This window comes from Amblyomma mixtum, chromosome 3 (genome assembly GCF_055824585.1).
Source record: "Amblyomma mixtum isolate Tamu chromosome 3, ASM5582458v1, whole genome shotgun sequence".
Classification (NCBI taxonomy): domain Eukaryota; kingdom Metazoa; phylum Arthropoda; class Arachnida; order Ixodida; family Ixodidae; genus Amblyomma; species Amblyomma mixtum.
Window position 1 is genome coordinate 255828128 of NC_143014.1, and position 15893 is coordinate 255844020.

At 41.8% G+C, this 15893-nt stretch overlaps 1 long non-coding RNA gene across 1 annotated transcript; it reads right to left on the reverse strand.

The window, feature by feature from the left end:
• Positions 1–3275: 3275 nt before the first annotated feature.
• On the reverse strand, positions 3276–13486 carry LOC149354453 (uncharacterized). Its single transcript, XR_016291320.1, has 3 exons — positions 13430–13486; positions 12960–13227; positions 3276–12206 (listed from the first exon to the last, which is right to left on the reverse strand). It is a non-coding gene; the product is annotated as an uncharacterized LOC149354453 (long non-coding RNA).
• Between the last annotated feature and the right edge of the window lie 2407 nt (positions 13487–15893).

Consider the following 15893-nt stretch of genomic DNA (forward strand, 5'->3'; position numbering starts at 1 on the left):
CGTGCTGCTTAGTGTACTTTTTCAGGAAGCTCCGAAGATCACTGTTGGTTATTTTCCACAACTGATATCTGCTGCGAAAAATTCCTGACACAACTCTTTCACAAATGACGATTCCTTTGCTGTCGAACTACTGCTGAAAGCCTCTTCCAGTAGGAGCTGTGATGTCCCTTCTTTTGTTCGCTTCATGTTTGCAATATGCTTGTTGGTAGCGACGTGTTGCGCTACAAGGCATCGCTTGTCACTTAATACTGAAGTTTTGCACGCTTTGCAGAAAAGTACAGTCCATCAACTGAAAAAGCATCTCCAAACTGCGAAACCCACCGGCTGCAACGAGTGCCTCTCGGTGCCTTTTCTTTCGGCATGTCAATACGAAATGAAATGGAGAGTGCTGATTAAGCAAAGGTTGTGAGCCCGTCCAAACTGCGAAACCCGCTGGCTGCAACGAGCGCCTCTCGGTGCCTTTTCTTTCGGAATGTCAATACGAAATGAAATGCAGAGTGCTGATGAAGCAAAGGTTGTGAGCCCGTCAAGTCATTGTCATGTGTTCTGGAAGCGGCAGGCAAAGAAGTATTCTCTGGGGAGGGGTAGGCGGCTGAGAGACGACCGAGCGATGGGCAAGCAGTGAGAGTGCAAGTGTGCGAGCCTTGCGCACGCTGAGGCGACGACTCTTGGCTGGATGGAGCGCGTTCAGGCGATGGTCTCCTGCTGGACGACGCCAGTTCAGGTGTCGGGTTTCACTCAAGGCGATTATATAACCTCTTTTTTTTCACCGGAACAGCGCGCACTAAGACATAGACACGAAGGGAGACACGACACACACGAGCGCTGCTCCGACACGAGCGTGTCTCCCTTCGTGTCCGTGTCTTAGTGCGCGCTGTTCCGGTAAAAATGAGTTACCAACTTGCCCAAGCATCTGTTTTAACGTATATAACCTCAATGCAACAAGCCTATTGTGCTTCGTCCAGTCCTGTATTGTCTTGTTATTTTTACACTCAGCGCATTTCTACTACAAATCTAAAAATATATAACCTCTTTGGTTGCGCTAGTTACACTTCGAGAAAAACTTTTGGCGAGACCCACATCTTTACCATACTTAGAAAATTTCTCAAAATTGAAAAACAGCAGTGAGGACCGAAATGCCGAATTTGAGCAATTATAGGCAACAGGTTTGATTAAATAGGTAGTATTTCCCAAAAAATGGCAAAAAGGCAGGCAGGTGCAAAAATCCCCCATTTAGGCATTTATATGCATGTTTAGGCAAATGCCTAAAGTTCCGAGCCCCTAGTAATAGCATATATAAGCTCAATATGTACATCCAGCTATATACCCTATTTATGAGACTCATGCTGGGGCCAGTGGTGCTGCCCACTCAGTGCAGTTATTTAATTTCGACCGCAGTGACAGTACAGATGAAGAACACATTTTAGTAGGTTAAGCTGCTGATAGCTCTTGATACAAGAAGCATATTAGTTATGCCTTGTTCGTCGAATATGCAAATTTTCACATCGATCCATGGGTGCAGTTGGACAGACCAATTGGGTGCAATTGGTAGAACCAATTATGATCACCAGTTGGAAACTATGTTGATCCAACTGTAACATCATTTTAGTTTTAACCAGCTGAAACTCAATTTGTCCTGGAAATCCAATTGGTTCCAATTGTTTCTTTACCAGGGCAAGCCAATATCCTAAACCAGTACATAAAATGCTGCAAATTATTGAAACATAAGCAAACCTAGCTATTACGAGCTATTTCAAAACTTTTAAGAGAAATAACCAGTTAACATTGTTTAAGAACATGGCTCTTAACCATGATGCACCTTCGAAAAGTTATGCATGATCTAGCTAAAATTAATTCTGAACATCAAGCTGACACAGTGTTAATAGATTTTGCCAAGGTTTTTGATCCCATCCCGCATCCTTTGCAAATGCAAGGATTTAAGCTTTCGATATCACCTCTGAAACCATTTCTTGAACTGCAACCTATCTCTCCGATAGCGTCCAGGCATTAGCCTATGTAATGCTAAATCCAAACGCATCGATGTATACTCTGGTGTACAACAAGGTTCGGTGCTAGCTCCTATAGTGTTTGCTATATGCATTAACAGCTTTCATTCTTCCATACAATCAAGCGTACAAAAAAGGAAATTCTTATAGCCGGTTGCATGGCTTACACACTAGCTGGGAAGTAGAACTGATGGCAAGTACGTAATTCGTAATTTTCTTCAGAATGGCTTACATCTTGGTAATTAATAAATGGGAGATTTAAATTAATATCAAGAAAATATACCTTGAGTTCAACCAGGCCTGCATGCGAGCCCCGTTTTAATAAAGACCACTCAGTCATACTACTCAGTTAATTTTTGCTCACATGATAATTGAGCTGTAGCTGTTATGAATCACAACTACAAGCATGCATAATGAAACAAAGCACATATTTCGTAAAATGTCACAGTTACGCTATGGTGCATTAGTAAGATTTGGCTTACTGCTCGAGAAGGGGCAATGAAGGACGAAGATGCCTAAGTGTGGCTCGACTGTGTGGTGTCAATTTAAGCCCAATTTTAAAGGAACAGTCTGCTGTGAGCAACGAGTTGAAAAATATTAGCTGGCATATCCTTGAAGACTTTTCTCTATTAATGTTAACAACATTAATCAGCACACAACTACATGGTTGCGACAGGAATTCTTATTCTAAATTGGGCCAGAAAATGGGGCCAGAGATGACGGTGGTGCCACATTCAGCTTAAACTTTGTAGCTCTTCTTGGATCTTCTAATAGACAAGTTGGAGTGGAGAAACTGCATTTTAAGCATAGAACTAAGAGAAATAGAGTGCTTAGACAGGGTTACTTTTGTTGGAAAAACTTCACCTGAATTCTTTTTTTTCTCTTTTAACTGGTAATTGTTTCTCACACTGTTTAGCCTAGCTTTTTTATTTTCTAAGATTTTTTTAAATGCAGACTGCGACTATGTTGACAGTGATGCTCACCACCAGTGCCGCTGCTGGCGAAAAATGGTTACAGATATATATGATAGCTACCAGCGGTCTTGTTTTATGGGTAGTTTTTAAAACCACCCAAGTGCTTTAAACTACTTATAGTTTAAGGCAACCTATTCACCTTGGTTAATGTCAGGCCCATTACTGCCTAGACGGCGGGCAATCGTTGCATCTCTAATGAGAGGGTTCATAGATGCTGACCACCACTGGAAGTAAAAGTATGTAATAATTAAACTTTTTATTTCCTGAATTGTTAGTGACCTCTCTAGGTGGGGTCCTCATCCAGGGCTCCATTAGCCACAGCTATCCTGCAGGTCTGGTCAGAAAACCATCTCTGTTCATCCTGGTTGGTACTGGAAACAGTGGCTTCCCCATGATGTGGATGCAGGTCCTGGAAAGGATGCTAAGTCGAGAGGGTTAGGACACTCTAAGTGGAGTATAAGCAACATCTGCATGTTGAAAAAATTTATATTAAGCTGTCATGTCCTGTTTCTTAGTAGCATGACTGGGTATACATTTATTTGGGCAATCAGCTTTCGTTTGCCACAAGAAAATATGGTTACCAAAAGTCAGTAGACTGTATCTTTAGGTCAACTGAGTCTTCTAATAAAAGATGTTCTGCTTCTATGGCAGCATGCATTTCTGATCAGAACACAGCAAGCAAAGCACTCATCATAAAAAGAAAACTCAATAATGCTAGCTGAGTATAAAGCCACAAATATTATAAGCCACTGCATCGCATTTATCCTCATCACGCATGAATTGTCATCAGAAAAGGTGCGTGCTTTCATGAGGCTAGTGCTCACAATGACTGAGCTACAAACAATGCAAGCTTGGAGTGGACTGAGGGTGCACTTCATTCAAATACGCACAAAGCTAATGTGCATCTGAGAAGAAATAGGTTTTGATTCCCAGTTGGCGCTGATGTACACTAATGATGCAGTATTCCAAGCCATGTCAATACAGTGCATACAAAAAAAGAAAAAGTGTAAACAATAACAAAGACAAGTAGCGCACCTTGTAAATATGGTACTGCTTTCACAAATGTGGTAACTAAATGTTAGCTGTCGATTGTTGACATGTAAAACATACTTCATGTTGAGTAAAACAACAAGAAATTGGGAAATGGAATGCAAAAAAGAGAAATGCACGGCAATAATTCATTGGAATAGCTTTCCTGACAACAATGGTCGCATCTCAGAGCATGTTATCTTCAAAGAAAAATTAAGCAGCATTTTGTTCTGAAGTGTTTTCGAATTTCGTTCTGTTTCCTGGTTGGCTGTTTACTATTGTATAACGATATTCAAATAACCGTGTTCTACTTGCATCTGTTCACGCCCCAGTTTCTGAAGTAACCCCCTCACATAATACTCCAGTTGGAGCCTGTTAGGTATGTGAACATATAAATAAATGGAATGCCTTCCACTCCTGGTAGCTCCATATATGCAATGAGTACTGGTTACATGTTGAGGACAACTTTGGATTTTACTTTTTCCTGTGTGCACTGTGTACAGCTAAAACAGCCTTAAATAAAAAAGTGACACCTTCGACCTCCAAGTGCCATATTGTAATTGTGACATGTAGTTTTCAAATGAGGCTACATCTTCATTTTGTTCTCCTCCCCCACTTGCAATAACAAATCCTCATTTCCGTCGCTCTCTTTAACATGAACTGGTGGTTCTTATCCAGCAACAAGTCTTTGTATTGAACCACTCATGCAATCGTTGATCTGTGAGGCATTACAGTTAGTATGGAAACACATTTTGTAAAGCACACTGCAATAAACAAAACTTTTTTGCCATGCAAATTATTCTTTACAAAGATAAGTCAGTCATGACATGTTGCAGATAAAAAAAGAGGGCACAAAGTAATCTCTGCTATACTTAAAGTGATAAAATAAAGATCATGAAAATCTGCAAGATTGTGCCCCAGCAATACTCTAAGCTGCAGTTTCAAAGCTGTAATCAGAGTACAGTGCATAAAATAGCACAGTAATTTCTCTAATTATGAATGGCAAATAAAAACACATGATCTAAGTTTATTTATTTTACTGCAGAGTCGCCTGACTCCAAGCAGGAGTGGACACAAAAAAACAAATACAAGAATACAAGAATACACGAATAAAGAAACAATTTGTATTAATTCAGGAGGGAAAATGGTGTATAATGTGAAATGCAAAACAAAAGTGACAAATTCCTTGCAACACGCTTACTATAGAGTGTATTGCAGTGAGGAGGAGAGGATGCAAGTAAAAATGTCTTCATCACAAGTAATGCACAGACCGGTGTAGTGGACACTGGTAATTAAGCGTTGGAAGACAGGCTTGGAACATGAAAATAAAAAAAGAAATACATCCCCTCTAAGCTTTACTTTTTTCTACCCTTTCTCATGGTTATCATTAGACTCTTACTGCACAAACACAGACATAAACATGAAAAGCCTATGCTGTTCTGTACAATTGTAGAATGCAGCCACAAAACATGTGGGCGTAATTGAATGTTACTGAAGAATTTTGATGTTGGATGACAGTACTACTGCGACTATACTACTACTGGAAATGGGATGATGACAGAGCCTCGATTTACTCAGACTGCCTCTTTTGCTCATCAGCTCATAGACATACATTTACAACATGTGGTATGTTGCATGTGGCGTGCGTACAACACTCCACGAAACCTAGATTATTTCAAGTATGAAACAAGATATGCCGCAACATGCAGCATAGGTGAGAAACAAGCATAGCACCTGAAATGGCAGCAAAGGCAGTGAAAGATGCCAAAATATTACACCTTTTTGCAACACTTTAGCAAATGAACACTCCTTAAACAAAAATAGCTTTCACATGCTGCAGTTATTAAAACACCATCAAGCATGAAAGTGGGACAGTGCAAAAGAAAAAATTCAACTGCTCACAGTTCCAAAGGTAATTTAAACTGGAAACTAACTATACCAACACACTTTTTAGATTAATTATTGGACATGCAACAGAAAAGAAGTAAAGTTATCTTTTTGATGTTTATTTAGAAAAAGGCAAAGAGCATATATAAGAAATCAACATTTCAATACATACCACATACTATGTACAAGATTTGCCAATTCATGTTCCACAAATATTACTGCCATTTTAAACAGACAAAAAAGATAGCTCTACATCAAACAAATACAATAACCAAAAATAAAATGTTGTTATACAAACATCTGTTAATGGTCACTGCTCTTCCTTCGCAACATTGTTCACTTTTCACTCTATGTTCTCACTCGTCTACCCTAAAATTTTATCACAGCTTACACTTTTTTTGCCAATGCACCACCAATACATAAAGAGAATATAATTTATGACAAAGGATGCTGAAAACACAGTCCTGGTACCCAAACTGGCTGCTGACTACACCACTGAACACCCAATATCTCTAATAAGGGAGTAATTACTCATTGACATCCACCCGAGCGCAGCCATACGGCTACAAAGGAAAGCTATACAGCTTTCTAGGAAACTTCGCAGTTAAAGAAAAATGCGTCCTGGTCTGCTTCGATTATTGCACACACTGTGCCTTCAGTTTCCCTAAGTTAACAATATGACATCTCTATCTGTCCTAGATGTTGACATATCGACATACTAAGACAGCCAGAGGTCCAAAATTTTCATGTCCCTAAATTGTCTGCTCCTGCAAAAATTCAGCCCACACGATGATCTAAATTTAATATTATGGTCAAAATTCCAATTTCTTGAACGAAAAAATTGGTACAGTTAGAAAATAATTGCTGCAGATTCCATAAATTTCATTTTCTGAAAATTGATTTTTTAGTCATTTTTTGGTCTCGAAGACCAGTGTCCCCCCTTAAGGTGCAGCCTGTGTACAAATTGCATTCTTGTGGGATCGCAGATGACATTTTAGGGATGACTGCGTGGCAAATGTCATGGGACATAGGTAGCACTGATATGGCCTCTCGCCTGTGTGAGAGCGAATGTGTGCTCTCAGGGTTGACACATGAGCAAAGCTTTTGCTGCAGTGACTGCACTCATACGGCTTCTCCCCCGTATGTATGCGAAGATGTTTGTTTAGGTTAGACTTTGTCGCGAAACTCTTTGAGCAGTGATTGCATTCGTACGGCTTTTCTCCTGTATGGGTGCGGAGGTGCACCGTCAGGTCGGAGTTCTTTGCAAACCCTTTGTGGCAATGGTGGCATTGAAATGGATGTTCCCTGATGTGTGTTGTCAGGTGGTCCCTGAAGCGGGCCTGACCAGGGATGACATTCATACACTCGGGGCATAGGAAATGCTGCTCTCCTGCTTGCATTTCTTGATATAAGCTGCAGCTGCTATGAGCTGCCACCGATCCTGCACAATGAAACAAAGCATATATATCTTAAAATGTGAGCAATATGCATCAATGCATTGGCTGGCACCAGCTCACCTCTCAAGATTTAATGAACAGTGAATGCGTTAAAAAATTTCTGCTTCAAAGCTGGCATGCACTTATTAGGAAGCCTGAACAGTGTACAACTGTGTCATAGTTTTCCAGTATGAATGTTAGCTTATTTTATCAGCACTTCACAGATCTCAGATTTTATGGTAGTGACAGTCTTGGCAGCTGTTTCATCTGCATTTCATAGCCCAATATACAACATTCTTAAATCAAATAAGATTACATCACACCATTAAAAACAATGTACAATCGCATGCGATATATGATAAACACCATCTTATAACCAGTTCATGCAGCTGGAAGCCACAAGCAATGAGAAAAGTACACAGAGAAATTTATGATGTTAAGATTGACTGATATGGAAGCCGTCAAATGAATTACAACTGCTCCATGCTTTATACAGTGCTGCATTAGGCACATGTTCTCTGTCCTTCATAACAGATATGGTAAATGTCACACTATCTGTAAATGCAGTTCTATGTGCTTCAGTCGAATAAGGTTAGACAAGAGCCTCCTAATTCTCCTTTCATTTAGTTGCTAGCAAAGGAGATGAACCACTTTGTAAGAGTACATGAGCATCAACCAGTACCTTCGCAGGCTGGCTTTACCTTGCAGCATTTGTCCAAAACATCTAACGGAACACATATGTCTCCTACTTAAGTGCAGAGTAGCATTTATAATTTTTGGCTGAAGCAAATAATGTCTGCAAAGCCAGAGCAGTACTCCTTTTAAATGCTTTGGTTGATAAATGACATCAAGTTTTCAGAAGCAAGAAAATGCATAACGTTTCTTGCGGTTTCAGTGCCATAAGGAATGGACATTGTTTGCATGGTCTAACCAACCTTGCTCGCTACTCTTTGCTTAGTGCATCACATAAAACCACGACATCAACATACAAGCCATCAAGCATGAGAAGAATCATCAGTAGAATGACCGCATCAAATCAACATCATGTACATCACACGCTTAAGAAGCCTACAGCATCCCCGTCTTGTCCTCCCATTTGTGTTGCAAGCCAGAAATAATAAATGCATATGCGACTCTCATTGTGTTCAACATTACTATAATTATTATCTAACTGATTCATTGCACTAATGCTGTACACATACTTGAAAACACCTAATTTTCTTCTGCACAGCATCGTTCGATTGCATGCATTTCAATGCTGAGTATTCTTAACTTAATCATAAACATCATTTCTCATATTACTTCAAGAAAATAGAAAACCATCACAGAGGTGCTGTTGGAGAAGCATCTATATGAACATGAAATGTGGACGCCAAACACAGTCTCGATGGTAAACTGCAAGGCCTTCAAGTGACGAAAATTAGTTATAAGAAAACGTATGACGGTGACAGTGTCACTCTCGGTAAAGGAAGGGAGAGAGAAGTGGCATGTAACAGTGCCTCAGATTTAAGCAATGAACAGGTTGATGCAGTGAAGACTTGCACTTCATTTGAAATGTGCGAAGGCAGACTTGCAACCTGAAACAAATGAAAAGAGGGAAATATATTATCTCTAGCAGAATATTTCCATCTTTTTTTGTGCTCTCTTTTTGCTTAAACATTTTCCCTTGACACACAGTAATAAGCCTTGGCCACTCAGTATGACACCAGTTGGAATGGTGCAGAAAAAAGGGAAGGTATGAAACCTGCGTTTGCCGAAGAATTTTGACACCATGCAGTGTTACCATCATTACTAATACTGGCATTAGAAGCATGGGTACTGAGATGCCAGCTGACAGGGGCTACATCCAATTCAAGAATGCTCCTTCAACTGATGAGCACATACCAAATACATGCAAAGCAGGATAAACCATATATTACTTTGAGCTAAGAATTGAGATACACCGTGAAAGAGAAAGAAAAAAACAGTTCTGTTTCCCAATACAGTGGCAAAGTATTCACTTTCTTTATCTCACCTGCACTCATTACTGGGAAGAAGTACTTTGAACATTGTGCATACATGACAAACGCAAGAATGGTACAAAAAGACAATAAGGGTGTTGGAAAAAACAGCCAAGCACACAGATTAGCATTACACAAAGAGGAAGCTTTCATGCTCACTATATTCATAATATATCAGATTCAGTCAGGACATCAGTTAATCCGTTATCATGAATTTTTTTTCAGACATCTCTCACAAAAAAAATACCAGGAAATTCAACAAGCAAATGTTGCTCAGAGCACTAGCAGAATGCAGCAGCAAAAACTGAAGGAATAACCTAAATGTTCACTGAAGCATTCTAGTGCCAGGGACGATCAAATCTGAATGAAAAATATAAAGTACAATGCCCAAATGCTCGCTGAAGAATTCATGAACAGACACTTGTGTTGTGCTAGCCAGGTTCTATGAGCCACCCACTCGGAAACTGCCTGCATGTACAAAACAAAGACTGCTCATCACCACATAAAATATGTACACATGACAGGCAAGATTGGGCTCACTGTTGAAATAAACATTAAAATTCATTAATGAAGAGAGCAAAGAAGGAAGTAAGTAATATTTTCTACTCCTAAATAGAGAGCGTACGCAGCAGCTACAAAATCATTTGCATTGTTTTACCCCCTTAACAGGCTAGTGAGGAGGCGGGGCAGCTTAAACAATCCTAACAAACACAAGCATGACACCCAAGTGCGGCCAAAGCGAATGTTCTTTTCGAAAACAGCGTGACAAAAGATGATAGATGGAAGAGAAGGTGAGACAACACAGGCGCTGACACACAACCAATCACAGTAATCCAGCACTCAAAAATATGCACTCCTTATCATGCTGTTAGATGAATGCCCAACTGATGCAGGCATCTTTATGCTTGGCCCTGTGATATGCTTCTGATGCCCTTTAGTAAAGTGATCTCTGTTGAGAAACAAAATGAATGTTCCTCTAAGGCTAGGCTTGTGACGATACTTAGCACAGTGCTACTAAGTATGAGAAAGCGCCTATTTGGTTTTTCTGCACTAAAGTTGCTGCAAGTCAGTGCCTGCATGTGTTGAGTTACCTTCGCTTCCATGCTCTGCTTTTTTTGTGCTGTTTTTAAGAGAATGCACTTAATGCCAGCTTGTCCAACTATGGCAGCAAATGAATGCAGGACATTCACAAAAAATCAACAAGAAAGACATTTGTGGGAATGGTGGTGGAAACAATAAAAAGAAAGGAAGTCCAAGAAAGCAGGCTCATTTCAAAAAATCTCATCACGTAATCATCTTCGCAGTAAAGACCAAATTTTATGCACAACAAAAACAAATGCATCACATCAAGCTTCATGGTACATTGCAAATTTTGACTCAACTGCTCTAGGTGCACTCGCTCATGGCCAGACTTTGAAACACTCGTGCAGTGCATAGCTGTCAGCTGCACTCCACATACATCCCCACACTAATACTTTGGCACACAGTCACAAGATTAGCTATTTTAAAGACTATGATTTCTAAGTTGTAATCGAGCAGTGACAATAAGTGGGAGTAGCATACATTAAACTGAATTGCTTACATAACAGTTCTTGTAGAGAAATGAGCAAAAAAAGTATAATTGCAACCCTGAAGTTGAGTCACAGTGAGAACATGTGAGGATGTGACATCAATTACGTAGTTAATCATCTGAGAGGGTGGAAATTTTTTTCGCACAATCCAGAAGTGCCTTATAGTAAAATCTGGAAATTTTCCTCCCATTTAAGGAGTTGAGGACTATGGGAGGGCAGTTGACACTTGTATTCCGAATTTTCAGGGTAGTCAATCGGTCACATTGAGCTTGCCTGAAACTGAACCAGTTGATGAATTGTGGCAACACTTCAGGGGCACCACAAGGCACTGTGTGGACAGATTCATTCTGATTCACCTAAAGACAATTAAAACTTGCAATCCCTGCACAGATCAAGCTGTTGTTGACTCCACGTTAACACAAAATTAAGCTATTGTGTGAGGCCGGCTGGCACCACCCTGGTATCACTCCATAAGTTAGAACCAGGCCTAATGGCAGAAGTGCATCTGTGGCCAAAGAGTGCCATGGCACAAGGTGTTTTGCGTCTACACAAGGTGGGTTCAGAGACCTTACTTTCAAGCATTTCACCTCAGAGAAGCGCAGCACCAGGCCACTGGCACTGGGATTGAACATTGCATCTCCCGCGTATGGGGCGGGTGCTAAAAACCACTAGGCCACCACTGTGGTCACAAAATAAAAAAATAATTTAAAGAAGGCAGAGATAGTTACATTAATCTGAAATAAAGTGAAGTTTACCTGCACGTTCACAGGCAGGTTGTGCATGTAGACATATGTTCACCTTGTTCAATGGAAGCATTTTTTGGTGTTCTGCATGGGTTCATTAAGCAGTTTTGTTTTTAGACTGTAGCATGACATTGTAGATATTGTGGATTATCCTGTAGAAATGAAGCCATCTGCTTATGACTCTTTGATATATTCTAAAGAAACCAATTGACCAAATCAGAATAAACTCATTTCTTCATTACTTGCATGTTTTTGATTTTATGCAAAAATGGGGAATAAATTACTCATACCAAATTAACTTTGATGCATGCAACTGGCAAGACCAAATTTGTTCTGTTCTTTTTTATAAACCTGTGAATGAGAGATTGGGAAATGTGGATACTGTGAAGTATTAGAAGTCAAGAGGACAGGTGCAGTTTGATGCAAAGAGGGTAAAGCATGAACACCACTGCACTAGAGTGGATGCAGATAAGTAACAGTGCCTCATATTTAAGCAATGAACAGGTTGATGCAATGAAGACTTGCACTTCATTTGAAATGTGAGAAGGCAGACTTGCAACCTGAAACAAAAACAAAAAGAGGGAAATATATTATCTCTGAGTAGAATATCTCCATCCCTTTTTTTTGTGGTTTTTCTTGTTAAAGATTTTTTCTGGGCACAAGAAAAGGCTGTGAAAAGCCAGGTAGGCCACTCAGTACAATATCAGTTGGTATGGTGCCGCAAAAAGGAAGAATATGAACCCTGCATTTGCTGAAGAACTTTGATACCAGTGTTACCGCTATTACCACAACTGGCACTAGAAGCTCAGGTACATTCAGGGAGTGCATCCACTTCAAGGCTGCCCCTTCTGCTCATCAGCCCAAATCAGATGTATACAAAGCAGGATAAACCATAAATTATTTGGAGCTAAGAATTTAGTCAGGCAAAATCTGAATTAGGTGCACTAGCACTATGTGGCCATTGTTTTGCATTGTTTATCATTCACCTGCCACCTAGGTCGTGTGACCTTGTGATGTCATCACAACCTTTTTGGAAAGGTCTACAAGACCTTTCCAAAAAGGGCTCCCTGGGCGCTGCCATATTGTTCCCTGGACTGCAGTGGGCACCTCGCGCTAGCACGGTGGAAGCGGCGGCGGAACCGGTTTCCAGCAGTTCAGAGAGGAGAAGTTTCGCCGCTTCCACCATGCTAGCGCGAGATATAGCGAGATGCCCACTGCAGTCCAGGGAACAATATGGCAGCACCCAGAGAGCCCTTTTTTTGGAAAGGTGTATACTCACATTTAAACCCACTTTTTTTAAAATAAAAGCTCACCTCAATTTTGAGGATGGTTAATTACGCAGAAAAAAGAGTTTCAACGGATTTTTTGGGGAATGAAGTCGAAATTTCATATAAGTTCGCCGACCGTCCATCCACATATCACCAACAAAAGCATGCGGTCAGATGCATTCATACTGCCAGTGTTTAGCATCGTTCCCTTTGAAAGGTGTTTACTGTATCACGAAGCGGTTTAACGATTTTGTGATATCTGGCGGCGCCTGCCAATCGCAACGAGCTGAAGTGAACATGCTGAACACCGGCCCTGAAATGGGAAAAATTGGTTTTGAGTAAAAGGAAATGACAAGTAATTGTCTCACATCTCGGTGGACACCTGAACCATGCCATAAGGGAAGAGAGGAAGGTAGGAGTGATAAGAAAAAAGATTAAGAGGTGCCGTAGTAAAGGGCTCTGGATTACTGGCTGTTGCGTCGATCAGAGAAAATCGAAAAAACTCTCGGCCTTACCGCTTGCTTGCTCGGGCTCCTATTTCGCACAAAAATGGCATTTAGCAGCCATTTTTGTTTTTCATATCATTTGGGTGGAGTACTTCCCTGATTCAATCTCCATCGTTCGCAGTGACGGCAGACTGAAACCGCAAGCTTCCACGGCACTCTTACCCGTAGCGCCATCTGGGCCTGGCGGAGGAATGAGTGAAAGCGGCTGCGCGGTTGGTTTGAAAGTGCTTTCTCAGCTATATTTGATATTATCAAAGTTTGGTGCAGAACGCTGCTTCACTGCACCCTTCCCCACACCGTGTGCTTCTCCCATGAGTTTCTCCACAGCCTCCCTGCATGGTAGAGTGCTCGTTCGTCTAGAGTGCTCATGATTGCGCTTCCGGCATCATTACTGCGAAAGCTCGCCGTTTTGGTACGCCTTCGCCACAGACGATGAAGATTTCCGATCAATTTTGGCTAAATCAGGTAGGTATGCCACCCAGACGTAATATAAAACAAAATTAACCGCCAAATGCCACCTTCATGCACATTTTGAGCCCTAACAAGCGGGCGGTTAGGCCAAGGAAATTTTCTCTAGACTGACGAAAAAGTCGGTATTTCGCGTGCACTGACATCGCACGGCACACGAGCGCCGTTTTGAGTTTCGCCTCCATCGAAACGCAGCCGCCGCGGCCGGGCTCGAACCCGGGAACGCCGGCTCAGTAGCGGCTCTGAAGGTCAGGTGCGTGTTTTTTTACGAGAGGTTAAAAAAAAACTCGCAGGACGATTACGAGTACCTGCGAATTTTTAAGCGTGCTGTAGTGCACGAGCGTGAATACGAAAGGCGGACAGACTGGTGCCTTTCGTGTTCGTCCTCGTCTTTTCGCGCTGCCTCCCCTCGCTATGCAAACAGACCAACCCAAACCAAAACTCCGCGCAAGCCTGTCGTGTCGGGACCGATCAGCGCCTGCGCACTGGAGGCGCATAGATCGCGCTATGCTGAATCTTTCTATTGGCTGAGACCTAGCTAGGGCGTAACGTCGCTTCAGCCAATGACGAAGAGCGGGAAATTCAAAAAATGACGTCGATTCCGTAAGGAACCGACTCTTGTGTCGGCGGTGGTTCGAATCGCTCGGGGGTGCTTATTTTTTTCTGCGCTTCTCCGAAGCGCGAGGAGCTCTAAATACAAGCGCCACACAAAGAGGCACCTTTCATGGTCCCTACTTTCCATCATGCATTATTTTTTTCAGCCGTCCCAGCATGTGGAGGGAAAAGAGCCTATTGACTGTGACGTGACGAATAATGAACAAAACACTTTAGGACGCGGCAGAGAGAACAAGAAGAATTAAAAGACGCAAGTCACATTACGGGGAAAGCCTAGTGCCAATGGAACGTGCACCGTTTGGTGGTGGTCTAGCGGCACGGCTCGGTGACGTGTGTCACTTCTGCGATGCTTAGCACTTCGAAGAAAATTTGCTCCAATGAGTCGGTGGCGACGCTTCGAACCCTCAGAAGCTCGGCCAGGGATGCAGTGTCGTCGCGAAGCAACCGGAACGTCGCCCACTCCTTCACATCTCGACGGCAACCATCTTGCCGCAACTTCCAAAACCGAATCAGCCCACAGCACGCGCTCAACTCGTCCGAGCAGCACTTGTCTTCAGCGTTCAGGCTTTCCTTTCGCAGACGCGGACGCCGCAAAAGCGACCCATACACCAAGCATTCCAAACATATATAAGGGAATGCAATGCATTCCAAGGTTGCTCAGAGCACTAGCAGGATGCAGCAGCAAAAACCTAAGGGATAACCGAGATATATTTTCTGAAGCATTTGACACTAGGGTTGAATTCGGATGAAAAAGATAAAGAATCATTCATCATGCAGACTCGATCATTACAAATCGGAGAAGACAACACAAAAGCAGCTGGCAAAAGCCAGTGAGCTCCTGGAATGAAGGCCCACCCAACTAACCACGGTTTATTCCGTTCGTTAAATGTTTTTCTCACACCCACACACACATTTTGTGCTGGCCAGGTTCCATGGACCACACTCGCTCTAAAGCTTCATACCTGTACAAAACATTTGCTCACCGCCAAATAAAAGATGCCAGATCACAGGGAAATGCCTCGTTTTACACTCCGAAATGCAGAGCATGTTGTCGTAGCAAAACGTTTACTTTGTTTTGCCCCCATTAACATACTATTGACGAGGGGTACCTTAAACATTCGTAACAGACAAACATATGACACCAGAAAGCAGCCAGAGTGAATGTTCTGGTGGAAACAGCACAAGAAAAGGTGGAAGAGAGATGCTCACTTTGTAATTGGAAAACATGACCCAGACAGGTAGTTTTGTGGTAGTACATGCCCGCACCTGGAATTGTACTCAAGTATATGTGCTCTGTATCATGCAACGAGATGGCTGCCCAACTGAAGCATGCACCTTTACGCTTGGCTATGTGATATGCTTCTGATACCTCTTTTGTAAATTCATCTGT